This window comes from Dendroctonus ponderosae, unplaced genomic scaffold, assembly GCF_020466585.1.
Source record: "Dendroctonus ponderosae isolate FM_Combo_2020 unplaced genomic scaffold, Dpon_F_20191213v2 Dpon_F_20191213_9, whole genome shotgun sequence".
In the NCBI taxonomy this organism is placed as follows: Eukaryota; Metazoa; Arthropoda; class Insecta; order Coleoptera; family Curculionidae; genus Dendroctonus; species Dendroctonus ponderosae.
This window is the reverse complement of record NW_026019116.1, coordinates 8683062-8689062: the sequence shown is the minus strand read 5'-3', so window position 1 is coordinate 8689062 and position 6001 is coordinate 8683062.

Below are 6001 nucleotides of genomic sequence, written 5' to 3'. Positions count from 1 at the left end.
GTAAAGGAAAATGTGCAAGCTTTGGTTTAAAAATTCGCAATTCCATGATTTCAGTTGTTAGAGCCTTGAATTTTCTTCTCAAAGTGGCAAAAGGTTGTCTCTATACGTGCTCTATGCGTTGTTCCTATCACGCTCCTGGGCGATTTTTGGAATTTTTTTGAATTTCTATGCTAAACGTTATAGAGGCCAGAAAATAACGTGATGTGAGCAATTGGAGGCTTGAATTTGATCCTCAAAAGGTTGTGTTTTAACATTCTCTATGTGTTTTTTTTTATAAAGATTCTTTCTTTTTTGCATTCTTAAACTTTCAGGTTGCAGTTGGTCTAGAAAATGTCAAAGCTCTAGTTCAAATATCGACTTTTTGTAATGAAGATAGTCTAAAACCAGAATGTTTTTTTAAATGTGTGTTACAAAAATTTCCAATTCAGGCATCCGCTGCACATTTTTAACCATGCAAAAGAGTAAACTGGAAATAAATACTATACAGAGTGATCCATCAATCCCTGCATCACCCATACGCAATGATCATTAGGACACGCACCTAAATTATTAAATAGACTTTCCTGAATCGCTCGAGTTTTTTTGTCTAGAATATTCACCTGAAAAAGTCAAGCCCGGCAATTGCCGGTAATTATAGAGATACAGACTAGAAAGGAATTAAAAAGAAATTAAGTATTTAGCCGTTGTCCTGATTATAAATCGAAAAAGTAAAGAAAATTTTAATGTACTTTAGATTATATATTTACTGTATCTACCTACTATGGTAGTGGTGAGGCGAATGAATATTATAGGTGAGGGTGTTTCCACATTGGGCCGCTGTAATTATTCCACTCGACAAAAGTTTTGATTAATGTGCCCCAGTTCCGAAACGTCAATGGAGTTGATTGGGCTGACTCATTCTTTCGGTCAATTTACATGCAAACACCGAAAATTATAGTAAAAAACGCATCATCTGGATTCCGGTCCTGGCGACCACGCCCGAACTCTCATAAATAGAATGAGTAAATTAATAAATTGCCGTGCCGAATGCAGAAAACATGAACACTTAATCTTTTTTTAGGAATTCATACGAACCCAAAATACCCATTAATAACCCGTCGTATGCGCACGAGGAGTGGATTTAGACGAAATCGGCCACTGAAAGGCATAAATCCGCTGGCAAAAGTACAATCAAAATTGCGACTTATTCCGCTCCTGGACTGTTTCATCTAAATAAAAAACGCACTCAAGACACCACAAGGACTTGGGCACCAACTGGTAGTAGCCATTGTGTGCTCGCGACAATTTACGATTAAGAATTAAAATAATCTGGCATTATATTTGGGGATTTTCAGTTTCCCTCGGACGTCGATGGTCTTTTTCGTAATTATGATTATCGCTTTCGGTTTTCAGTTCGCGCTCGTTCGATCCGTATTAAATAGCGGAGAATTTAATATAAATAAGGGGATATGAAAATTCATATTTCTCGGTCGTAATTTAACGGATTAATGCCCGCATGGGCTTTGCCTAGGTTTCCAATATTGCCTCGTTCAGCTCTGTGCATAAAAAATGACCAAAGCTCAAGATTAATCACGTGCACTCATCAAGTGCACCGAAATAAAAACACACAAAATTGGGGGGTCTTTGGGGATATTTTGCAGCTGTGCGATCCGGCCCTGCAAGTGGACATTAACATTTGCCCATAAGAAACGGGTTTTATCTCCTCGGTCCCACACACGGCAAAGTTGTTATTTATTTAAGGAATATTATAAACATAATTATATATAAAGAAATGCGCGTTGCGAGCGCGGCCGTATCGCAGAAAGTAATTTATACTGCCAGCCTTGCGTCCAGACGATAAATACACATTATATGGTAGAGACATGGAAAATATTAACCGATCATTCGGGTTGCATATATCATTAATTTTATTTACGGCCCCGGCTCGGGACAACTGAGAAATTCAAATTAAATTAAATAAAAGAGAAAAAGAACCGGAATAAGTGCACTTTTCGGCCGGTTTTGGGCCCCGAAATCGGCAATTAAAAAGGCATCTAACCCTATGGGGATCACAGCGCTAATCTAACGCGCTCTCACCTGCATTTAGACGAAGATCTATTAATCACAGCCAAGATGTCTGCCCGAGGCAAAACGCCGCACCGCCACCGATTATATTTGTCTGATTCTGACAAAATAATATCTATCGACGCGATTTATTATCGACTGATCCGTAATATACGGGGCAACTCAAACCCAAGTCGGCCATTATATTATTTTGCACTAAATCAGTCTGCACGAGAACCGTGCATTACTTGCCATCCATTACTTTGCCATTCAAATGCGGAAAACATCGTTTTTAGAGGGGCACGATTTTTGCACGGCTTTTGCTCATTTATTTTCGGGATTGGCCTCTTTACGAGACCACAATTCTCCAAAATGGTTAATGGAACACGCTCAAAACACTGCGTTTAGTTTTTTGAGCGCTTTTGAGTTAACGCGTTCCAACTCATCGCTCAATGAGTTATAACTCTTTTACCGATGAGCGAGAGTCATCAACATTTTTTGTTAGTTACGTTTCACCAAGCCATTTGCGCAGCACTGCGCCAACTCCTATCAATTTACTGAGATACTTTTTCGGGCGAAACGATTGCTTGAAAATATTTGATCTAAAATGGGACAAACCGGAAAGTTTTAAGAAACTTAAAAATTCTACAGGGCGATGAGAGTGGCGATGTTTCCAAATAGTTGATTTTGCTTTTTCTGAGCGTTTTTTGGGAAAACTTAAATTTTTTCGAAAAGAACAAGATAACTTTGGTGCGTTTTTGCCCCAAATTCAAAGGTATTCAAAAACAACGGGTATTCGAAAAAGACGACGAGTTTTCTTGTCAAATCGATCTCTTAATTTTCTTGCATAAAAGTTTGCCAGAATTTTACGTCTTTAGAGAGTTTTGTTTCGAAGTCTTGACCTAAAAGTGAAGAAACCGGAAAAAAAATAATTTTTCACCGCGACGAAGGTAACGAGTTTTCGAAATAATTGATTATACACTTTCGCTTGTTCTGTTCGGGGAAATATTTTCGGGGAAAAAAATCCAGAAAAAAGTATTATGGTTGGAGAAAAAGTTTTAAATACGTCAATAAAATTACCTGGTTTTTGTGCCAAATTCGAAGATGAAAAGGATTTTCTAAAATTCCCTCCAAAGTGATGCATGAGGTGAATTTGCTAACAACATTAATTTTGTCATTTTTGGCTGAAAAGACCCCATGATTGCCAGGAAAGGAGAGAAGCATAAAAAATAATTATTTTTTTGGGCTTTTGGTTAAACACTTTTAGTTTCGTAATTGGTTTGTGAGAAAACTCTAATGATTTTCGGAGAAAAACAGGCTGAATTTTTTTTAGCTTTTGCCCCGAATTCGACACTGAAAAAAGTTTTTGTAAAATTCCGACAAAACTATAAATCCATCCTGTAATTTTTGGCGTAAAGGACTTCCAGATTGTCAGTGTTGTTAAGTAAAACTGTTCAAAATAGCGCGTTTTTGAGTAGAAAATAATGATTTTTTTGCGCTTTTGGTTAAAAACTTTTAGTTTTGTAATCGGTTTTTGAGAAAACACTAATGATTTTTGACTATTTTTAAGTAAAACTCTTCAAAGTAGAGCGTTTTTGAGTAGAAAGTAAAGCATGGATAAAATTCGGTCGAAACTGAAAAACCACAGTTTTTTTAACAAATTCCACAGTCTTCAGAGGGGTTGGGGGGACGAGTCTCAAATGATTTATTATAAACTTTCGCGTATTTTGTTCGTCTTTTGATAAAAAATTGTTAGAATTTTGGAACTAAATTCGAAGCTTAAAACGAATGTCTAAACTTTTTACAAAGCGACGAAGGAGGCGAGTATTCTAATAAAATATACAGTAAAGTCCGCTTATAATGAAGTTATAGTGAACTTTCGGTCAAAACGAACTTTTTTCCTTTAATTGAAACGTCGTCCATAAAGACCCACGTATTTTTTTACTGGTTATAACGAACTTCCGGATATAACGATCACTTTTTAAGTTAGTTGTATAGTCACTTTCCGTTTATAACGAACTTCCACGCTCAGCAACACGAATCGTGCGGAGTTGTATATATTAGTCAGAGAGAGAGACAGGCAGACTTGTTTTTTGCCGCGTTGTGTATGTAAATCGTTTTAGAATGGAAAACCAAAAACGCAAAGCTTTTTCACTAAATGAAAAGTACGAGATTTTTAAAAAGTAAAACAGAGTGACATTTGTAAGGAATTTACGGTTGCAACAGTATAGAAAAACAGAGAAAACATTTCATCAGCGTATGACAAAACGAATGTTAGATGTAGGAAGTTAAAATTATCTGCACATGAAAAGGTTGACAAGGGACTTATATATATATATATATATAAATAATCTTTATTTCCTACAGATATATACTATACAACTAAAAAAAGGTCATCAACATTTTCCCAGCAACGGAACCGAGTTACTGCGCCGGTGCGTTGCGTTGGCGCACCAACTCCTAAAAATTAATTGAGTTACCCAGGTCCAACTTGTAGAGACAGCCTTTTTTCGTGATTCTGAGTAAAAGTGGCTTCTCTTATTGCGAACAATAGACAGTTTTACATTTTTGAACCACAGCAAACAGTTCAGTCAGTTTCATTAACTTAATGATGATTTCCATTACATTTAAGAAAAGTGAAATAATTCATCTGGAAAATGTCTGTCCATTCCACATAAATCTGGACGATTTATTCGATTATTGAAACGTTTAAAGACAAGTGGTGTGAGCCGGACCGGGAATGTCGTATAGTTCGCATGAGACTGGCAAACAAGACATAATTCTCCGGGGTGGCATCAACATAATACAAAACGAATCTACCCGACTACCTGGACGTCAAATAAATCTAAATTCCTCGCGCATATAATAACACTTTACGGATATAAATTCCATTTTGGTGTAGAGTGAGTTATTCTTGAACGCATCGCGTATTGCCTGCGTGTTTTCGTTTAAAATTCAAAGAAAAACTAATTTGATATGAATAAGTTATTTCGAATAAATAAACGGAGTCTGAGCGCGGGGACGCCGCCCGAGGCGACAAGGGGCGTCGTTTGGGGAACATTAACTAATATAATATTCTATTATTTTTTATTCGGCCCGCATCAAATATGGAAGGGAAAAGTATATTTTTCCACGGTGCCGCGAATAAATTATTTACTTTTCATACTCATTGTTCAGTGGGGTGGTCGGGAAAAATGGATTATTTCTTCCGCTTTCTGCGTTTGCGGGTTAAGGAGAATTATTTATTGCAACTACCCGCGATCTTTTTTGCCTTCAAGCAAAGTCACTCTGTATGTTTTTAAAGGCGTCCACACACTGCCACATTTCCATGCAATTTAACACGTCTGTTTTTCTGTTTCAGGTAAGTGTTCACCATCAAGCCACTACTTTTCCAGTGTGTGAGAGGGGGTAAGTGGACTAAAAGGGTGCTAAATCGGATTTGCGTTGTTGATAATGCTTGTTACCCCAGCCAACTATTTCTTATTGGGAGCTCGGCGTTCGGTTCGCTCGCATTCGGCCCCGTTTTCCCGATAATTGGCATCAAACCGCATCGGGGCGCGTTTACACATTCACCGAAAACAATAATTTGACCCCGGTTATTGTTATGTAAGTCCTAAGTACGGCTGAGCCTTCCTATTGGAGGATCTTTATTGGTTGCCGCGATGATGGCGGCCATGGCTTCCAATTAAATCTAATTAGCAGCGCCCTGCAATCCAATACCCATTAATTAGTAATTTAATTAATTAGTTGATTAACTTGACCATGCGCACCGCTCGATCCGGTGCGTCCAACGGCTTTTTTATTCGAATGAATCGAAAAGTGCCATTTTGCCAACAGAAGCGATGATCATTTGTTTTACTTTTACGCACGGACTTTGCCGCACAGTGTGCGACAAAGTAAATGTGACACTTTGAACTTGCCACTGTCATTATATGTTTTTTAGTATTTTTATTTAAAA